The 23,354-nt window shown below is 37.4% G+C and overlaps 1 long non-coding RNA gene across 1 annotated transcript; it reads left to right on the top strand.

Annotated features, from left to right (window-relative positions):
* The first annotated feature begins 4,707 nt into the window (after positions 1–4,707).
* On the top strand, positions 4,708–22,394 carry LOC110360526 (uncharacterized). Its single transcript, XR_002416464.2, has 4 exons — positions 4,708–6,704; positions 7,299–7,394; positions 19,827–19,972; positions 21,500–22,394. It is a non-coding gene; the product is annotated as an uncharacterized LOC110360526 (long non-coding RNA).
* Positions 22,395–23,354: the final 960 nt, after the last annotated feature.

The raw sequence follows: 23,354 nt of genomic DNA, 5'->3' as shown, positions 1-23,354 counted from the left end.
TTTCATGTTTTACTATATTTACATTTATGTATTGGAAGATGTGTGTACTTGAAAAGAATACTGACTTCAAAGAAGCACCTGTTTTTGATTAGATTTAAATTATTTCAAAATAAACATATAGTTGAAATGAAAGTCTTAGAACTTATTGTAATGGAAAGGGAAGTCCTTCACTTACAAACTAAAATGCATTATTAAAAGTCAAGCTTATTCCTCCTCTAACAATTGCCTTTAACTTTCTTCTGGAAGGATCAAATCTGCAATTTAATTCACTTTGCTGCAGCAATTCAATTCAGTTGCCGTAGCATTTCAGTACCTGGCAACTAAAAACTAAAAATGAGGATTCTATTTATTAACACAAATTTGACACAAAGTTATCTGGAAAATCAGTGTGTTTGCTTTATGTTTGTTTGCAATACAGCCTGGTGTGAGCACTAACAGTCCATTCCACTTTGTTTCTCTTTTTCATCTTCCTTCTCCTCACTGAAAAAGAAGAAAGTCAGGTGAAGGGCAGAAGTAGATCTTTCTCTCCACAATTTCAGAGAATTTCATGTTTCTTTACTGGTTTGTTTTTTTTTTTTCTTTACTGCCACTAAAATCGTCAGATCCAAGATAAAATTATCTCCAAGGATTCTTGGAAAAGGCCTTCCTGCTCTTATTGGTTTTAACTGAAAGGTCCCTATCAGAGCACAAGGTTACTTTAGTAACATCACTTTGTTAATTGGTAGTACTTTCTTGTGACTTTTCCAGTGCATTGATTGCTAATTTATTCACTTAATTTTCTGCCTTCATTCTGTCTTTGTCATTAACCTCTTCTGGCCTAAGAAAATGAAAACATAATTGACATTTTGTAAACAGTGCATATAAGGTAATTGATATTTTTATTAAATACTCCCTTGACCATCTGTTTTCCATTTCATGGAATACAGCTGTCTCTGAATGTGCATGCAAATACCATTAGCACTTGCATGTACATCAAGGAAAAAGAAATTCTTTCCTGCATTCTTCTCCTCTGAACATTAGTGTCATGTGCTCTGTTGTGTTCAAGATATGGGAGGCTGTAACACTCAGAGAAGTTTTTCCTAGTAAGGGTAAGTAGCTCGTCTTCCAACCAATGCTTTACTATTTCAAATTTCAGTATTTCATCATCTAGTTGAAAATTTTTTTAATATTAATTATACATGCATATTTGCAGTTGACACTTCAGAACAAATGTGTTTGTACTGTTTTCAGGCCCCAGTTAGGACAATGAAGCCTATATAGCTGAACTACAGCAGAAATCACTGCCACAGTCAAGTAAGGGATGGTCTCACCAGGACTATGATTGTCATATCATTCCACCTTTGGCCCCTAAAGTGATATGTTTAAGAAGAAGAAGAAGAAGAAAAAAAAAAAGTTTTTTAAAAAAATCTAAAATGGTAATAGCAATGAAGGAACCTGAGGAAGTGACCCACTGAATTATTTGAAGGGTTACTAAGTAAAATGATCTGCTGAGGTAGTCTCGATTTTTTGTTGTTGTTGTTGTGAATTCCTCATTCTCTGTACTCTTCCAAAAATGCTTGTCTTTTTTACTGATATTCTTGTGCAATGGCCTCTGGCTCTGCATCTCCTCACTGTTGCCACATAGGCTGGCTGGACCAGGTGCTGGAAGCAGTTGAACCCATTTGGCAAGTTCCAGCAAGTGCAGAAGATTATTTGCTCCAGAGTATGCACACAGCATGTGTGATATCCAGAGTCCATGGGATTTGAGAGTCTGTGTTTGCCTCTCAGAAATATGTTGCATACAGAAGGAGGTTTTAACAGGAAAGCCCATGAGGAATGCAAAGTTTGATGCAAGGAGCAGCAGCAACAGAGTAAAGAGACTGGCAGATTTTCTGGGTTTTCCAAAATCAAGAGAACACATTTAAGATACAGATGGTGAATAAATGAAACTCTCCCAAGAGATAGAATTCCTGCAAGTTTGTTGAAACTAAATCAAGGCAGATTTGTCTCATTAATTCTTATTAGTGGCTGGTTACAGACGGTATGATTGAACAGGAAGATGTTAATGGTAACAATGGCTGGCTTTGCACTAAACATAATTGAAAATTTATGCTGCTTATGGAACTGGTTCATGCTCCTAAAATCAAGACTAAAGATCTAGCACTTTTAAATTAGGTGAGGTAATTTCTTCTGACATTCCTAAGTTCTTTTGCATCTTAAATGAATAATTCTAATTGAAAGGATATAACTTTCTTTTGCTTTCTTGCAGCCCACAAAGCCAACTGAGCTGCATCAAACGAAACATGACCAGCAAGTCAAGGGAGGTGATTCTGTCCCTCTAATTCTGCTCTTCTCAGACACCACCTGGAGTCCTCCATCCAGCTCTGGGGCACGCAACATGAGAAGGACATGGACCTGTTGGAGTGAGTCCAGAGAAGGCCACAAAGATGATCAGAGGACTGGACCACATTTTCCTCGAGGAGAGGTTGAGAGAGTTGAGGTTGTTCAGCCTGGGAAAGAGGAGGCTCCAGGGAGACCTTATAGCAGCCTGCCAGTACCTAAGGGGAACCTACAGGAAAGCTACAGAGGGACTTTTTATGAGGGCATGTAGTGACAGGACAAGGAGTAATGGCTTTAAACTGAAAGAGAGTAGATTTAGTTTAGGTGTAAGGAAGAAATTCTTCACCATGAGGGTGGTGAGGCACTGGAACAGGTTACCCAGAGAAGCTGTGGATGTTCCATCCCTGGAAATGTTCAACGCCAGGCTGGATGGGGCTTTGAGCAACCTGCTCATGGCAGTGGGGTTGGAACTAGAAGATTTTTGAGATATTTTCCAACTTCAACCATTTTATGAGTCTATGATTCTTCTGATGGTGGAAATGAAGGAAAGCACTCCTTGTCTACTGACTGGCTTGAATTTGCATCATTATTTCCCCTTGGTTAATCTGACTATACTTTATGTCCTGTTCTTGTATGTCCATTAGCTCCTGCACATTTTTTTTTTTTTCAGAATCTTTTGAACCTGATGGCCAATTTCAACTAGTTGTGACAGCAGGGTTACAGATAATGAAGTTCCTAAAGGTTTTGTGAAAATTGGTAGTGCCTACACTGCAATAGCCCTGTGAGCTCATCAGGCTTGTGCTACACTTAACCTGGGACAGGCGTGTCACCGTGCCGTGCACTACTGGGTCAGGCAGCAATGCATCACTTGGGACAGGCACTAGTAGGCACCACCACTTGCTGAGTTCAGTAGTGAAGCAACAAGAAGAATCTGAGGTGCTGCAAAGGGCACAGAGAAAGTGGGAAGGGGGAAAACAGAGGTTGTGGTGTTATAAAGGTCACGGTGGTAAGGGTGTGACATAGGACAGATACATACAGATAAGAGACTTTCTTCTATTAGATGCACAGCAAATGGAATAATCTGGTTTGCTCTGGACACAGTACTGCAAATTAATTTCAAAATGCAAAATAGAATATATTAAAAAGTATGTCTGAATATCTGCAACAACAGATGCATAAGTTAGTTGTTGTTCTTGTCTTCTCTTATTGCCTATTCCAGAACCCTTTTCAGTATAGACTACTGTCACTGAATTAGGTTAGCCAAAAGAAGAGTGATATGTGGTAGGAGAATAGCAGCTAGAAGAAAATGAGACTGAAAGAAGTTGGATTTAGGGGCTTCTTGCTGAAAAACCAAAGCTAGTCAGAAACACACAAAGAGACTTCATAGAAATCTGCAATTTCCAGATAATGAGTTGTGTAACTATTATTTGTTTATAAAGCATGTGGTATCGTTGAATAGTAAGTATTTGACCAGAATTTCATGAGGTAGTAAATTTAGGGACCTCAGGTCTTTCTGATTAGGTTGTGTGAAGATTGGTGCTAAAATCTCCTCAGCTGCTGAACAAAGAGCATAGAATATATGGGTAGTCATCAGCTCTCAAAGACCTCTGCCTTGCACAGTTAATTAGAGATCAGAAGTAGAACTAGAGCCCAAGGGTCACAGTTGGATTCAGGGAGTTTCCTCTTGTCCAAAGCCTCTTAATTCCAGGCTCCTTTCTTGTTCTTTCAAGCTTGAAATGATGATGGCTGAATCTGGGCCCACTGGAGCACTGTTCATTCCATGGTCTGTGTTGCATCTAATTAGTTCCTTCTGAAATAGTTGTTGTCTTAAAAATAGAGTTAAGGCTACAAACCAACTCCTTTTTGATACAGTTAAATGTATCAACCTGTATCAACAAATTAACTCCAGAAAAGTTACTACAGCAGAAAAGCTGCAGTTTATGTACTATTGTGATTTGTTTCCCCTTCTCAGAAGATACAACTGATTACTTTTAAATTGCATGTCATGCTTTATTTTTTGGATTTTTTTTTTGCTGTGTTAGTCACATTCTCTTGGTCTGCCAGCAGAGTGTGCTGACTCACAGGCACAGTATTTTTCAAGTAGAAGTAGGCCTGAAAGGACATTTGCAATAGACAGAAAATTTTAGTATACTAAAAAGAAAAAAAACAACCCCAAACCCTGCGTTTAGGACAGCATATTTATTTCCCACTTTTTAACCTCAGGTGGCCTTAGAAATTCTGTTCATATGAGTCACCCAAACTAACTTGATGATGGAATACTTTTAAATCTGAATTTAAATTTCAGGATAAATGGAAAAGAAGTAAGCCTTAGATATTTGGAACTCACTCCAAATATTTCTCAGGTTTTGTTCCCTGGAGTGGCAGATGCACACCATGACAGCTGGAAGTGTTCTATTCCCTGGAAGTATTTTGTCCTGAAGACTCTAAATTTTGCTCCAGAACTGTTTAGGAATACCGTTTGTTCTTTATTCCATGATGCAATAGTATATGAATGCAGTTCAAATATAAACCATCTATGACTTAGTTATTGAATACTAATTGAAATAACTTACTCTCTGCTTTCAGATAACCACCTTTTGACTAAATTTCATAGTAGATCTGTGTGGCAGCCTCAGGACTTTCTGTGACAGGGCAGACCTCTGTAGAGAGCTGTAGGGTGCAACAAAGCACAGCCAGCCTTGCTGGGTAAGTGTGAGATTTGGAAGGCTGGGCAGAGGCTGGTTAGAAAGCTGTTACCAACTGAGTGACAAAGCCTTAGCTAGGCAGAATATACATCGACTAGTCAGTGCGGAACTGAATACAGGGACAACCTCAGGCTGTAACAGCAGCTGGGTAGAAGTAATACGTAACCTGCTCTGAAAGCTAAGGGTTTTTTCTTCTTTATGGTGATTCCTGTAGGACAGCTCAAAATTTGCAAGAGTTTCCTAAATTTGTGGTTCTCTACCTGTGTACATGGAAGCTTCATGTTATTTTCTGGCAGCAATAAATGAGAATAGCACCTGCACTCTGTTATGATATTATGGAGCTGTTTTCTCTCAACTGTTGCTACCTAAGTACTGGAATCTTTTTGATCCTAAGTTAAAAAGTGTGGGCTGTCTTCTCTGGCTAAGCAGCTTCAGGTTTTCCCACCAATGGCTTCTCCACTACTGCTTCTAGGCAACAGCTGACTCCAAATAAAAATCAGCACAGTTACAGCCCACACGATGCACTCACCCACACACCGAATAGGAGAGGCTTGCTCGAGGGTTTTCAAAACATGGAAAAGGAAGATAAATTACTTGAGAAAGAATTTGAATTGCATATTATTTGAGCTTATTGACTGATTTTCTCTTCCTGAAAATCTCAACACTGACTGGGAATAATAAATTTCAGAATACCATCCCAAGACAGATTTTTAAACATTATGATCTCTGAAGATAGAGCTGAAATATCAAAGTCGCTTTTCAAAAGCACCTGTATACCAAGGATTCCCTCTAGGCTCAAGGCTGTCACTGGACAAGCAACCCCAGACATTAACCCTTGACTTCTGCTTACATGGGCCAAGACTTATTCCATCTAACTGAAGAATGGCAGCACCCCAGTTTTTTTATCATGAGATGTCATAAATCACATTTATAATGTAGACTATGCAGGGGACAAAAGTTAGGGTTTAACTTCTAAAGCAGCTTGCACTTAACCTGACAGGCCTTGCATCTGAAGCACTTTGCCTGACCATAGATTGACTTTAGGACAGGCAATGACCCAATACATCTTGTGCTTAGCTACTTTACACAAACTGACTGCATTAATGTAAGAATGGTCAACCATATTATCTCTGAAAGATTGTTCCTGGAGCATTCTAGACTTCTTTTGCTGGGAGCTTTCCCCAATCCTCCTCTATACACATTTTTTTTTTTGGGCAGTTTACAGCCCTGAATATCACCAGCACACTTTAGAAATTATTAAATGACTATGGAAGCAGGTAGATGTAAATTAGTAATCAAATGTTCCCTTAAGTTTATGCACAGGGAAAAATGTTAAGAAACACCAAGATGACATTGCTTGCTAATTGCAATTCCTTAGCTGCTACTGGTGATATATTCAGAACACTACTGGCTTAGTCTGTGGTCCTATAATTCAGAAATCAGTTGGGCAGCAGAAAGAATGCCTAGATGACACATCTGGTCATCATCTTGACTTATTTATCAGGTATATTGATTAATACATTAGCAATAGTTTTGCTAACTGCCTGAATTTCTCTGTTCGAAAGCTAAGATGAATCTACATGGTCTTCTCCCTCTGTATGATAAGGAATCACTGGCACTACTGCATGTGGCTTGGCTACAGGGATATGGTCATAACCAACCTCAAACACCACCAAGACTGTAAGTATTGTTCCTGCATGTTTGCATGATTTTTGTCCAATTTTCAGGCTAAAACCAAAAGTAATAACGAGTTTAAGAAGAGCATTTTTAATGATGTGTTACACACAGTCGATAGTATGAATTTTTATGAGAAATCTCACACAACACAGAATCTGTCAGAACATTGAAGATATCAATAATGGGCTTGATGAGCCTCACCGAAGACATGCACCTACACTCTCCACTCACTGTACCAGAAGCTCCTTTTAAGTGCACCCAGTGCCCTTCGATTAGGTCATCTAGGGTCCTGTAAATCCAAGTATTTTATATTTCCAGTGAGGGAGATGATGAAGTCCTGACTCATGTGGGATCAGCCCTCTGTAATTTCCCTGTTTGCTATCTGCAACTAGGACTTGAATTTCCTTCAGCAAACATATGGGCTGTCTCAAGGTGTGCCTAAACTTCTGGGGAGGAAACCATCAGCATATGTCACATAACATTCACGTAGTAAAACACTAAAGAAAGCCATCATGCTTTAGCAACTGCTGCTATGGCACATGATCTCTGTCAAGTGGTGTGGCATAGGTTAAATCACAGTTCAATTTTTCCATCCAGGTATTGGGTACAACAAACCTCAATTGAAAGCCACTCGATTTTCAGACCTGGGAATGCATCTTAAAACATATTGTCATTGCTGAGGTGACTGAGAAGGTATTTGTATTCATCACATATTTTGCAATTGTTCTTTTCTTTTTTTTTGTTTGTTTTGTCTTTTTTTTTTTATTATTTTACTTTTTTTTAAAATTTATTTTTAAATGAGTACTAACATCACACAGAAAAGCTATCGCTTCCAACAATAAGCTACACACGATTCGTGTCACATCGTGCTGATTTTACGTGCTTAGCTGAAAAGAGGTGTAATTAGTCAGATCTTACTTTTTGGCACATTTCCTGGTAGACTAGGGTGAAAGCATCCTGTTAACATGGTCTGATTCAGAAAGTGTTGCAGAGAGCACTCTTTTAACATCTTCTTTGTCCATAACACAATCTATACAGCTAATGCCTATAGAGCAGATTAGAAAAGGGAAGGAATTTGTATGAGATGACCCTCATTTACTTTCATTTATAGAATTCTACTTTTATTTTGTTTGCCATAGTTCTTTAGGTCCATTTGGTAGTCAAACACAGGTTATTTAAAGACAAACCCTTGTTAACAACAATAATGTTAATAAGATATGGTTTGCTACCATCACTGACTGTGAGATGACTGATGGGTCACTTTGTCTCTTCAGATCAAAAGATAAAAAAATAAAGGTGGTGTCCCAAAATCAGTTTCTATACTCAGCCTGTAAGTGAAACAAATAGAAATACATAAACTGGCAATAATTCAATTCACTTACTAAATCCTAAATTATATGTCCTGGGGGAAGAATCGGTTCAGTCAGGAGCTGTACATTACTGCAACTTCTGTTTTAGAAAGTATGAAATACTATTTTTGTTAGACATTTTCTGGCATAGAAGTCAATCTTAGAGTAGCAGAGTTTCTTCTTGTAGTCAGGTTTGGAAACTAGTCCAAAAATATGCAACGGCCACAGTTGCTAAGGAAAGGGAAAAAAGAAATGCAAGACCTTAAGAAAGAATGAATGACAGCAACCATTGTTCTCACGTTGACATGAAAATAGAGAGGATGCACTAGCTAAAAAAGGGAACAGTGTAGATAGCAATGCTAAGTGTACAGCAGTCCTCAGAAAATGTATTTTTTTGAATAGAGTGTGACAGCAATGACTGGGAAACTTCACAGTTGGTGACTGAACAAGAGATCAGCTTCTAGATGGGAGGTCTTGGAAATCAATGCAGAGGCCTTAATATGGTATCACCATAAAACATCACTGAGTGTGAGCCTGCAACATAGAGACAGATTCCATGAGTGTGAAATTAGGCAAAATGTACAGGCTTCCATTGAGAAGCTAAGCATGGGCTTTATCAGTATTGAGTTCTTGTCTTCACAAACCTCTGTGAGATTTAGTTGATTTGTCCTCCTGAAATTGTTAATGAATGAATAATGAGCAACTGTTTAGTTGGACAGCTGGGAACAAAATAATTTTTAGAGGTGTAAATTTAGTTCTACTTAGTCTATCTCCTTTCTCCCAAAGTGCTAATTTTGTGCAAAGTTTTCAGTAAGCTTGTCCATTTCCATCCATAGGGAAGAGCTCAGATGAATTCCTATGTTCAGTCCTCCCTATTTTACCCTTCTTACTCTATTGGATCAACTACTCTTTTCAGGGTCATTTTTTTCCATTTTCTGTCCTAAAAGAGTTTTGTTCTCCTCTTCCTTAGCCCCACTAGCCACTTTTTTGTCAGGTTAGTGTTGCTGTGCCCAAGACCTTTCAAACCTTACCCCATTTCCTTGTTTTTTCATGTGCCCATTAAAACCCCTTCTGTTTTTACAGCATTTGTATGAGACAAGATTTCTGCAATTCTACTCTGAATCTTTGAAAATATCAGAAGGTTAATATCAAAAATGAACTGTATTTTTAAAAGGATACGTGAAGTATTACCAACATTTTTACTCTTCCAGTTTGGATGGCTGAAAGACCTGTCAAATTCACCTGAAGTCCTTTTTCAGGAATCCCAAAGAACAGCATCCCAGTTTGAAGTCTTGTGGATTTTGTGGGAAAGAATCAGTGAAACCAATATAGTGATGTTGACATCAGTGCCATAAGTTCACAGCAGTAGTGTGCACATACTGAACGCTGTGCATGCCAGCCCTTGATGTCTTAAAGCAGAGCTTGCTAACAGTGCATTGAGAGGAAATTATGGATGATTCCTCTTCTACAGCAAAGGTAGAGTTGGATGCATTCCCCTGAGAAAGTTGGTCTGTGAGGTTTCTACAATATTTTTAAGGAGTGTCTTATCTTTGGAAAGAACCAGGTTCTCTCAGGTGGCAGAGATTTAAAAAAACCAAAAATTATCCCAGAGAGAGGCTAGCACAAATCTGGCAGGCAGTGAAGCCATGTTTTGCCACATAGAACAGCTCCTCCTCTGTACGACCTCAGCCAGCACGAGCGCTCCTCACTCAACCTTCATTCTCTAAAGTGGTCCAGTTTCTCTACAAACATTACAACTTTGCACAAACTTAAAGTGCACTTATGGCTTGGCCTGTAATAAGTTTGACTGAATGTATATATACAGTGTTCATGGACTAATTTTCTCCAAAATGCTGATGCTATGAAGTTCCGAATAGTGGCAAGTTGTATTATTAGAATTTATTACCTTTTTAATTCAAAAAAAGTCTCAGAAGTGCTTGCTATGATATATAGAGACAATTTTTTCTGGGTAAAAATAATTTCTTTGGACAAAAGACAGAATTCTAATGGGTATAGAGGGGACAGTCCTGGGAAATAAGAATTTTGCCCATAAATGAAGCATTAGAGCATTAAGAACAGAATGAGAATGGTGCCTCACTATGATGAATGCTCTTGTGGCTTTTGTAGATAATCACTTTCCCTATCCTTTCACCAATTTCCTTTCTTTGAATTCAAAACAGGACTAAAACATTTTTTCTCACAATTTCTCTGCTCAGCAAGCAGTAAAAATACAAGAAGCTGTGCAGGGTGCTGCTGACTTTAATTGCCAGAGAAGTATTAATTCTTTTAGGAGACAGCATATTCAGCATTATCTGTGCCATAGTATGGGTATCTGTATGGATTCTTTCTTCCCTCAGCCTTTCTACTCTTTTAGAAACTGGCATAGTGCGAAAAAATCCGAGGATGGGAATTGCACCACTGATACATTAGAGATAAGGATAAACCAGGCAGTCTTTTATCTGTTAATTTATGTTCTGCAGTTTATACCTCAAGACCACTATGGAAGTGATCACCCATTTCTTCTGCAATCTCAGGATGCTAATACTAAGTGTCAGTTCCTTAATATGAAGAGTTTACAACCAGAATAGGTAAGATTAGATAGATAGATAGATAGATAGATAGATAGATAGATAGATAGATAGTATTACCTCAATTTTGCATAAGGAGGTAAAATGTCTCCAGAAATTGGCACCCAGAGCAGTTGCAGCCTATGCTGGGACCAGCTAAGCCTGCATCTCTCCCTCTTCCAGCAGATGCAAGCAACAGCCTTGCCCCAGTGGCAGCTGCCAGTTGTGCCGCCACAACATGGGAGAACAAAGAAACATTGTCAGCTGAAATTACAAGAACTTAGATTTTTCTAAAATCAGGTATCTGGCACCAGGATACCAACACTGCAAACAGTTCGGAAATGTGTCCAAAATAAATACATTACACATTTGAAAAATGGAGGCTCTATTAAATTATCGCTTTAAGCTCTGAATGTTCTTAGTGGATTTCTTCCCAACACAAGCTGTCAAGCAGCCCAAACCATAATTACTTATCAATAAATGGCAACTGTTTGTATCATGTATCTTCCTGTTTAAATGTCTCCTTGAATCCACATGCTTCATGCAGTTTGCATAAGCTCTTGCATAAGAACTTATGCATTCCTTCCTTTGTTCTCTTGGTCTGAGAGTTTCAGAAATCGTTGAGACCAAATTATGAGAGCTTGTTTTAGGTTTTTCATATTTATTTATTCATTTTCCTCTTTAATGGCCAGACCATGTCAATTTATTGTAAAGGAAATAGGAAAATAAACATATTTCTGCCTCCTTCCTAGAAACTTTATTCCAGCTACTCTGTAATAATAAAGTCTCCTGATGGGAGGATACCAGAAATGCTACAAGTTATTAGCAGTGGAAAGACATGACCTTCAGATGACACATATTTCACAGTATTCTTCCAAATAAAAATACCGAGTTTTGAATGGGAAACGTCAGAGCTCGGATCCCTACCGAAAACTAACATGACCATTTCCAGACTTATTTTCTGTCCACCACCAAACAGCTGTCACGTCTGTATACTGTATCCTGTTAAATTTGTATTGAAGACAGTAATCAGCAATTTTACATTTGGAATACCTTGGGTATTAGCTGATCTTTAAATTAAATGGTAGCAGCAGGAATATTTAACGTAACTTTGGAGACACAGTACAAACTTATTGGGCTGGTGCACTGGGAGCCTTTCCCCAGGATGCCCCCATCAGCCCAGTGCAATCATGTGTCAGAGATCAGTCAATAAGAGCCTTAAGTCTTAACTAAAGGAGTGCAGGTTTTATTTCCCTCACTCTTATATATGTAGACCTTGATGAACTCTCTTGGAGGAACAAACACACTTCTGAGAAAACTCTGCCTTCACCGTGTGAGGGAGGATATTCTGAGACACTCCATTTTGGCCTTCTTAAAGACAGGTGAGAAAAATACAATAGCTGCACTTGTGAGAGCTACATGGCACAATAATTATACAACTGAAAGTGAGCAGCACATTCTCAGTAGCTGAGAAGGGATTCACTTAATATGCCCTACTCTCATTTTTATTGGCATACTCTGGGGAAAAGAAAAGAAAAGTGGATATTACTTGCATGTAGATGGTAACTGTCTCAGGAGACTTACAGGTGAAAGTAAGTGTCTGCAATCACACAGGGAATATACGGCAACACAGAAGTAAGTTAAATATCAATTTGATACTACTTGTACACCTAAGTTATATTTTGGAGTGTGACATGAGACAGGTGGAGCTTGACTACTTGTGTTCCATGATAGGCAACCTGTCCTTCAAGTCTGTCTGAGAGGCAAATGAGTCCTCAAAACCCTGTTTTTATTAGTATCTAAGAGAAAAACAGGCAGAGGAAGTTCTTACACAGCTGCCTCTGTCTAGCCATTCCTCTGTTTAGTAACTAACACTGCTGTTTTTTTCTCTCCCACTTTTCCTGTTATTGATCACCTCTTGTGAAGCTTTGGGGGTTAAAAATTAGGCTCTGGCAGTGGAACAGATCCGAAACTAATTTGGATTTTCCTACTTGTTCTCAGCAGCTATGAGGGATGGCTCATGGTGAATAGCACTGACTAATCTGAACCGGTACAGGTTCAACCTCAGACCATCACCAGTCAACTGTCATGTCTGTAAAAGTATTAGGTGTGCACAAAGGAAGATGATTAAATATTCCTCAGCACTTTTAAGAGACACTTGAGAGGATACATGATACAGGTCTAAAAGCCACATGTAGTGTGATGGACACGACTAGGGAACAGCTGTTTTTTTTTTTCCATCATAATATGTGAACTAATTAGCCTTGAATCAAAATACCAGACATCAGTCTCGAAACATAGGCTTTTTCACAGAAAATATAAGCTATGGATCACTTTGTGAATCCCAGACATTGATTGAATCAAAAGACATATTAATGGAGGAACAACCGGCCAAGGTCTATTACATTCACATATATGTAATTTCTACTTTAGGTTCTGTAGATATGAAGAGACTATTAACAGTGAAGTATCACTGCATGGCTCCTCTGTTTTCGCTGCCTTCCATGGATGTGAAATTTGGCCACATACCAAGTTTTTGTTACTTTTAGCTGTTTTCATTTCTACAAGGAAATGTTTCTAAAAATAAGCTTTAAAGAAGTCATTATCAATGCCTTTAACTTTATTATAATTATTAATGAGAATAAAAGTTGCACATCACCCTTCAAGTAACTTCCTCAGTCATCTTTTCTTCCATTATTTGAATTATACAAAGAGTTTGCAAAAAAATGAATCATTTAGATTGAAAAAAATATCAATTATAATGTCAGTGGCAATGTTTGTTTTTTAGCTATGTTTTTTTTCAATAATCTATGAAATTGTAACACCATGTTCAGTGAATATAGAAATTACTAACTCCAAATAAAAATTCTTATTATTTCTTTGAATTAAAAAAAGAGTATTTTTTAAATTCTGTGCACTTATCTCTTTATTAGTGATAATGTCTTGGCTTCTTTGAAGGATGTAACAATAAACAAAGCAGCTTTTTCTTGTAACTGTTCTTGTCATTTCCCTTGCAACACAAAATCACCTTTTTGATTCTGATCTGTTATTCATGTTTCACAATTGGGCAGCAGAAGTCAGAAATGACCCTCTATTTTATTATTTTGGTCATATTACTAGACACAATGCAAAGGTCAAATGCCAGCTTTTGTTTGATTAAATGATTCAAGAGTGCAAATGTTAAAAGCAGATGTTACCTTTAGTTCAGGACAAAAGGTAAAGGCCTTCTTTTAACACGTTAAGAAAATGTGGACTGAATTAATGTCCTTCTGAAGGGTCGAAGTTTTATTCTCAAGTTACCCTTATGGACTAATTTGAATTAAACTGTACATTTATTATTCTTTAGAAGAATCTACTCTGTAAGCATTTCCAGTAATGGCTGGAATTGCTTGCTCCAAAAGCACCATCTAAAATGGATAAAGATAAAAGGGCTGGATCTTTAATAGAAAGATTTGAATTCTCTGAAGGCAGCTCATTCTTTCCGTACTTAATAACGTTTTAGTGGTACTATGTTTTCTAACTGGGTTAATCTTTATACAAAAGTCATGTCATTAACAAAGTAAAAAAATGCAAGCTGGTTTTCATTAATAGTATTTCCTCAAATACCATTTCTTCATTAGAGCAATGTGATTTGGTATTTTGTTTGCTGAATGGCAATTAATTATACTAACATCTTTTGCATGTGTTACACATTTCTATAGATCACCTCTTACATTAATGTTCAGAAAACCCATTTTGGGGTTGAGCAACTTTGGGGTTGTCCATGAAGCCTCTCCTCTCTTCCATCACTCTAAAAGCCCTGCCTGAGTTCTACCACAGTATCCAGTTGCATCTCTGCCTGCTGGTAGACATTGCTTCACTGTAGAAATCACTTCCATTAGGTTCTACCCAGAGATAGATACCCAGAGATACCCTCCTGCAGCTGCTGTATCCAGTTGTCCTTGTTGTCTCTAGTATTGGTCTCCTTTCCTCTTGCTTTAGGCGCCACCCCCACCCAATTCTTCTTGCTCCTAGAAACTCTTTCCTCAAAATTCTGTACAAATGGCTGTTTTACTGATCTGTGTTGCCTCCACCATCAAGGGGTAAATTTTTTCTCACCATCTGGATATTGGATCTGTTTGCCTTGAGCATGCTTGGATGGAGGATTATGTATTGTCTGTTCACCAAGTCCTCCTGCCTGAATATTCATTTATGTCCCTTAAATTTAATGTACTAAATCTGATGATTTTCCTACACTGGCTGATCTTTTTTCATTCTACCAGCAAATGCTTGATCTACAGTTGACATTATGTTCAGAATGATCATTTCATTTGCATTAAGCAGAGCAGAAACTGCCATTCTTTTTCCTTTAGCTGCACCAAAACAGCAATGAAATAGCTTTCTTATATCTCTATCAGGGCATAACTGTGAAAAGACAAAAATGTAGGCATTAATGATATCATTATGTAGAAAAGAAACATGGAAAAGACATTAGCCAATTTTCAGCATCAAAGTCTGTGTTCTGAGAGGAATGCTTTTTAGTGTTGGATAAGCAAAGCTGTAGTTGGCAGAGTAGGAAATCTTTTAGTCAACTATAAAAATATTCTTCCTGTTATTTTCCCAATACAAAAAGCTAATTAAAAAGAGGTTAGTCTATGCAGCCATTCCTGTTTGTCTTCACTGTCGACTCTTTGTCAATCATGCATGAATTTTATGGCTTTAGCACCAAGTGGCAGAGTAATTTCCAAAGTGTCATCGCTGTTATACTTCAGAGACATCATTCTTTTCAAAGAGCTGATCATATTTGAAGAGATAGTTAATGGTAACCAATATATCCTCTACGCTATATAGTGCCTAAACAGCTGTGCTGTGATACCCCACCCACTGTATGGAGTGATGAGCTACAGCTTGGTTTCTCAGAGCCAAATAATAATCACCAAAGCCCAGTGTACTTGAAGAATTCAAAGCAAGGACCTTCTGGTGTGGCTCACTGCTCACAAGCTGGCCAATGAACAAAAGTCAGTCTTTTTCTTGTAAGTTTTAAGGACAGAAGCCTACTTTCAAACAAAATATTTGTTGCCTTCCTACTTCTTCTTATGAAGGGAAAAAAAGGCCAGAGGGAATACCTGTGGTAAATATCAGAGCATAAAAGCAAAATGTTGTTGCTCCAGGCACTGGGCAAGATTCTCATTGTGCTCTGTATGAATCAGAGGGAAGGATGCGTGACAAAGGCTGCAAGCCGCATTTATATTTTCTGTGATTGATGGATATCAGTGGCCCATTCGTCTCTGGAATAATGTAGAGCACTTTGAGAAGATATTTTTAAAAATATAAGCCTTGGCCGCTGTATTCATCTGTTTCTTTCTCTATGGTGGTACATGAAGCTTGACTGATTATTCCATGCCTCAGGTGAAACAGCACACTTTTAAAGCTGAAGTAAATTAAATTTAGATGTAAAGGACTGGCTTCTATTCTCCCATCTATGTAAAACAGATACGAAAGAAGAAAAGGATTTGTCAAAATACTACTGGGTATATTTGAAAAATTGCCAGAAGGCAACTACCCTGTATGTTGTTGGAGTAAGTAGATAGGTTTGACCCAGAGTAACAATACTTTTGATTTTGATACCTACCTTGGCTGAAAAAAAAAAAAAATCAGAGGTTCTAAGTTTCACATTTTGGTGCAGCCTTATTTTTCATTCTTGAAGATTTATGAATTGTGTCTGAATTTTATCTAACTTCCTTGAATGGATAACTTGCCCTAAGAATATGTTTGAAATTAGATAATTAAAAGAAGAAACGAGAACAAGGGCATATTTTAGCTATCAAATATTCACTTCTTTTATTTAGAGCTCCTATTTTTACACCTATTTCTTTTTCATAAGGTGTAAGAGTCACCAGCATAATTCCAACTTTTGGTTACTCATGAACTTAACAACAAAAGCCCCATGGCCTCAAAGATATTGGTGTGTGTTAACTTTCTAAAGAAAGAAAACAGCTACAGTTTCTGTCAGTGTAAGAGCAGCATATTGTTTGCTGTTTTATAGAGAGTTTTCATAATACACAGATGGATTTAAACTGAAGGAATACTGCTGTGGTCCTACTAGTATCTCCAAGAAACTGAGATATGTATTTTTAAGATGTACTATTCAGATACCTTAAGTATGTGACCACTTTTCCAGTCTTCTTTGCAATATCTTGCTTGATGACTGGAAGTGCATGAAAATAAGAAAAAAAATCTTTGAAAGGTTTAATTTTATACATCTATTGAAACATGCACTGAGCATAATTTTGCTTTAATTGTAAAGAGTTTTTCCTCAAAATAGCAAGATATGAATGTCACAATACGTGTCCTCTGAAGACAATTGACAAGCCATGTATAGAAATCTGATAAATTCTCATCATTTAGAAAACAAGGTGAGTGATTACATAGTAGTATCTGTAGTTAACACAATGCCTATCTTAAATTTGAGGCCAGCTTAAAAAGGTGCTTGCTTTTCAAAGTTCTCCAAAAGCATTAGGCTTCACAGTACAGCTAATAAAAATTTTATTAAGCCACTGGCACAATGACAGTAATCGTAAAGGATCCATTCCTGCTGCCTTTGTTAATTGTTCTTATGTGAGCCATATATGACTTTCTCTGAATGGCCATTAAAACGGAATATTGCCCGTGGGAGCTGTTTAGTGATGTCATGCATGCTTCCAAATCTCATGTTTTTTCCCCTCAGTTTATACATATACAAAAAGAACCTTGTTAATTTTCACTTCAGGGCAAGTATTCTGTTAATAAAGTGGGGTGCACATGGGGTCAAGTAATTTAGTCAGAAGCTAGTGGTAAGGAACTTTTACAATAATATCAAATCTATATTAAATTAAATTCAGCACCATTTTTGGAAATTGTATGCTATTAAAAGGAAATCTACATTCACACAAACCTCCTTAAAGATGTCACAGAACACTAAAGATAGAAGAGAATGATTCAGTCCCTGTCACAGAGCAGCCTCCTCAGTATGTGAAAATCTGCTGAAGTGTCAAGTATGGCTTTTCCTGAATCTTGCTTTGGTCTTCATCTTCCATCACAATCCCTCACTGCTTCAGAGCCTGGAAGTCGGATACTTTTAACACCTGAACAGTTTTGTTATATACAACAACTAAGTCACGTTTGAGTTGTTTAACAAGGAGAAAAAGGAAACAAACAAACAAACAACGAAAAACAGATGCGATTAGCAACTCTATAGCTTACAGATAAGACTCATTACATATTCCAGTTATATTTACTTACTTTCACTTAAGGTACAGCAGTATTTTCCTTAATATGTATGCAGTCATAAGCAATGCAAATGTTTTAGAAATTTACCTATGCACTCATCTGTAGAGCCTTCACACCCTATGCATCCCAGCTAATTCTAAGATTCTCCTAGATAGTTTTACAGGGTCCTGCACAATGGATATCTGTGGTAATGGCAATGGTTTCCTAGAGACACATACAGACCTTCCACATTGACTGGGGGTGAAGGGAAGTGTCTGTGCAGCCTCTTCTTGTATGGTGACAAGAGCACATACCACATAGAGCGGTGTTAACATGTGGGAGGGTAAAGTTGCTGTAGCTTCCTTTCCCAGCATGGGTTTCTCTCTGACATTTTTCCAAGGACAGTGATTTTTGTTGGAGCATGGTCGGCTGAGCTCCTCTGGTCCCACTGCATCAATGATGGGAACATTCCACACCCCTGCAGAGAGGTTTCCCTGGCTCGGTAGAGGGCACAGCACTGTCTCCCAGCCTCGGAACAGCAAAAGCTGCCTGGTTTTACAGTTTTACAGTTCCATTCTCTAACAGGTAGTGAACTAATAGATGTGGAAAATCAATATATTTTCTTTAGATACTTGATAATGTTATAGCTATTTTTTTCCATTTTAAAATCACTTTCCAAAGCCTGGTGTCTACATCTATTTTTGGTGCCCAAGAGGCACTTTCAAAAAGGTATTTAACAAAAAAAAATAGTCCCAGTGAATGACTGAGAATAATTATATGAACCTTGTCAATACGGATGTGCCAGCACTATTCTTTTATCAGCATTAATAAGCAGAATAAAACAGTCTAATCTTCTTTTACAGACTTAAACACAAATATATCTTTTTAAACAAACTTCTTCACAATTTAGGAGAGACTGACTATAATGATACTAAATATTTCAAAGCCTAAAATTACACTGAGGTGGTACTTTGTGTGAGGCAGCAAAGTTCAATATTTAAAAAATAAATTGTGAATGTGTTAAACCATTCCTCCTTCCCTGGGCATGAAAGAGTAAAACGAGCTTGGTGTAGATGTTGGTACTCTGAGTTTTGACCTGCCTTTGGTAAACAAATATCCTATTATATTTAAAAGCACAAATGTCATCAGATTCTCCAGTGCACAGACATATGCTGCACAGATCTGCCTGCAGTAAATTCTTTTTAAAATTAACTTTCATTTTAAAATATGACAAGATATTTCCCATTTTTAGCACATGTTCTGCTCATTACAACTAATTATTGCACATGGGAATCACTTTCCAAAGGAAATTCTAAACTACAAATGTTCAAAATGTCAAATCAAGTTACTGATAATAATTGCAGTTGTCATTTCTCAGTTTACATACCTGTTAATCTGTTGCATATTCTCCCTAATTTTCTTGGTGAGTAGCTAGCCAGACTTTTCTCTGTGATGGATTTGAGACATTACTTATTTCTCAGGATGATATTAATTTGATTCTTTATGTATTAGTGAAGGCTAACTTGATATTATGAGGTGTCAAAAGTGCAAATAAAATTGCTAATTAGTGTACAAATTTTAATTTGATACCAAAGCCTGCCAAAAGCCTGTAGACATGGTGACTGCAAATAGGTAACTGCAGACTAGTCATACTAATATTTATAATTGCTCTGGGCAAATCACTGCTTTAGCAAGGTGCATTAAAATGTAATTTGCTAATTTTTTTGTATTCTGAAATCACTGTACATTTACAGCTACAATCATCCATTCAGTTAGACATTCAAAATTTGCTAATAAGCATATACTAGTCTGTTCATTCAAATTAATTGGTTTACTCTATGGTCAACTCTGTTTGTCTAATTCAGATGTCTTGGGAGCTGTTACCTGCTTTAGAAATGTCAAGAAGTATTCGCTAATTTGTTCTTTAATCTGATACTTGCTAAATTTCTCCATAATGTAACATTTTCATTGTTTCTATTTAGAAAAATGAAAGGGAGTGATAATAGAAGGGCCAGTCAATTACGATTAAGTGAAACAGTCTATTGCCTCCTGTCTTTTCTCTGCAATTGAATGGAAGAACGGCAGTTCAGCAAGCAGAAAAGCAACCGATTTCACTTATGAACTCCAGGTAAATTAGAAGAAGCTTGTTAAATATCTCGCTCAGAGATCATAACAATGTATTTTTTACAAGAATCTAGCTTTACAGTCATATTTTCTTTTTTATACCATGCCATTTTTTTTTCCTTTTTACTTTAAATTTGTACATTAAACCTACTTTTAAAATGTCATAAACATGCATAGACTATAACCACAGACCACCATTAAGCTCCATCATTTTTCTGAACTGCTGTTTATAGAACTCATACACTTACAGCAGAGTTTGTGAGGTGTGCTGGGATAAGTGTGAGTCTTCTCCAAAATGATCTGGCATGCTAATTACTGCGTAGCTCTGCATTACCAGAGCTTCATCATTATGCCAGTGGCAGACAATACCTAGGATATATTGTTGTACATAATCTATTAAAAATATGTTAATGTCTATTATTGTAAATTTCTTTTTATTGCTCTCACTTCACAACTTGTTTTGAGGTATCCTCAATATGACATCCTTTGGTGACATCATTTTATTCTCTCTGTACCATTTAGGTACAGTCATGTGGATGTAATTTTTTTTATGAGGCTTTAATGTTATATAATGTGATATAACTATAACCAGTATCAAAAGAATTTTTCCAAGGGAAGCCAAAGATCTTGCATTTAGTGTGTTTGGATTTAAATAACTTGATGGCGTTTCTTTTCTGATAACCATAAAAGTGTGTGTGAAGAAAACAAAAAATGTATGAGGGAAAAGAAACTGTTAATTCAACACATATTTTGGCATAAGAAACTGGAAGAAAAATGCAGGAAGCAGCCAGCCTAACAAAACCACTTTTCCAATGGTGCTGCCAAAGTCATTGAGAATGCTGGGTCTCTGCCTATAGGTTGGCCTCTTAATGCACTTCATTTGTAAAAAAATCTCATCTTGTTTGTCTACACCGTTCTATCTGTTTTTCTGTTGTAACTTTATCTACAAAGGTCCACTAGGAGGCATTAATCAAACACTTGATGATTTAGAAAGTGTTTTGTGCTACTAGCATCTACTAAAATTCATGTGTGTTTCTCAATTTGTCTGTGTAACTTTTATCCACAACTCCACAGCTAAAGAAAAGCTCATCATAAATCATTTGGATATATGAAGAAAAGATAAGTTCTTAAAGCAGTCATTAATAAAAGTCTCTGCTGGACAGAACAGGGTGAGAAATTAATGGGTTTGTAATCAGAGTCATTCCTCCATTTTCTTGTTACCTGCCAGAATGGGGAAACTTGGATTTTTGTTGGCTGTGTTTCATCCTGCCTTCCCATAACACAAGTGGTAGGAGGGCACAGTGTCTCCCTTGCTGCTCCCTCTACCCCATCCTTCTCAGCAATATCCCATAGCTCCAGAGCACAGAGCCATGAAGCCCACACCAAAAAGACAGTGGATATTTCTGAAGATGGCAGGGGCTAAACTTGTTAACAAATCTTAACAGTATTCCAAAGTGAATATTTTGCCCATAAATGAATGGTTTCATTATTTTTTTCCACCTTTATTCCTAACATATCTGTTCAATTTTAGTGTGTTCCATTGCACTGAGTAGACTGAAAAAGAAGAGGGATGAACAGCAACGGGGGAATGTACCTAAAGCACAGACCTGCACAGAGAGACTACTCCTTATTTACTCTGGAGTTTCCCTCACTCCTTATCACCTCCTAGACTGCTGAGTGGTGTCAGCTGGGACACTCACTTGTGGCAGTTCTCCCAAGAGGCCTCAAAATTGGAGGCTCTCTCTTCATGCTTATCTTCTTGAGTGTATAGCACTGACCTAGCTGTGCAGGTGAGTTTCTCATCATCCCAGGCTGGATTTGTTGACACTGCTCCTCCCTCAGTTACTTTATGTCAGTTTGCTCATTGCTTCTATAGTGTCAAGACTCCAAGGCACAATCTTTCCAACACATCATTTGTGTAATAAATGCTACAAAGGGTTTGAAATGTTTGAAGCTATTATGTATAAAAGAGAACATTGGACTTTCTGAAAAGGGGACAATTAAATCACCTTATTCAGAATTGTAACAAGATTTTATGGTAGTATAATCACTTGCACTTGTATTTCTGCTCTTTATGGACCTTTTCTCTTTACTGTATTTAATGCATTGTAAAATGTAAAAGCTATTTACACATAAATGATGCTACTGGCAATATTCAAACCAAACACAACACCATTATTGTTACTGAGAGACTGAATAAATATTTGATCAATTCAGATGCTTCTGCTGGAATTTAGTATCATAAAACTACTTTGTGAATGCCATTAGAAGAAAGATAATTATTATTTGTACAAAGCCACAAAAAATTCTGTTTCAGATCTGAACTGGAAATGTTATAGTAGATTTAAAGTAGAATATCTTGATGCTGCTCAGAGTATGCCTGGCTAAAGAAAAAACTGCAAGTTCTTAAACAGGTGATGTTTTAAATATTGATAGCAAATCTCATTCCTAGGGAGAGAAAATTAGATACATTTATATTTCATGTCAGAAGAAATTTATAAAGTTAATTTAATAGCAACATAGTGAAAGGAAGCAAAATAAACTGTAATTACAAAATTGGTTTTGGTTCTCACTGACATTTAGAATATCAGCTAACAGCTCTATTGCATTTGACAGCAATTTGACTTTCACTTGATTCCTATCTCAAGGACTGATATTGTCAGAAGCAAATGGCCATATCTTTGTGGCAGGGTGTGTGCCAGGCTAATGCTCCTACCAGTGGGAAGGCTTGGCCTGCTCTAGCTTTTTGGTGCAGCTCCGTGGTGACTGCACAAGGAGACTTTCCTGATTTGCTTAGACAGCTCTGCTCACACCACACCTGAAAGATGCACACATATATTCTACACTTACAATAAAAACGTTATGGACAAAAATAAAATCTCAAAGGAGTAAGAATACATTTGTGATTTTTTATAACAGGTACACAAAACTGAGAGGATGCAGAAAGGTTTTGTCTCTCAACTCGCATGTCTCTCAACTTGGCCAGTAGCAAGCAACAGGCACTGTCTTTCAGCTACAAGGATCCAGGTTTTTTACATAGCCTAGATAATGTTAGACATGTCCAACTGTACTCTATTTCCTACTCTGTTTAATCCAGTTTCTATTATATTTTCTGTTCCCCCTTTTGCCCCAGCAAGACCACACAATTATGATAATTAAGCAGTAGCACCCAGAAGGACCTTGACAGGCTAGAGAAATTGACAGACAGGAACCTCATGAAGTTCAGCAAAGAGAAATGCAAAGTCCTGCACCTGGGGAGAAACAAGCCCATGCACCAGTATACGCTAGGAACTGCCTGGTTGGAAGGCAGCTTGGCAGAAGAGGATGTAGGGGTCTTGATGAACACCAACAAAGGTCCACAAAGATGATAACGGGACTGGAGCATC

This window comes from Columba livia, chromosome 2, assembly GCF_036013475.1.
Source record: "Columba livia isolate bColLiv1 breed racing homer chromosome 2, bColLiv1.pat.W.v2, whole genome shotgun sequence".
Classification (NCBI taxonomy): domain Eukaryota; kingdom Metazoa; phylum Chordata; class Aves; order Columbiformes; family Columbidae; genus Columba; species Columba livia.
The sequence above is the reverse complement of the archived record's forward strand: the minus strand, read 5'-3'. Positions and strand labels throughout refer to the sequence as shown.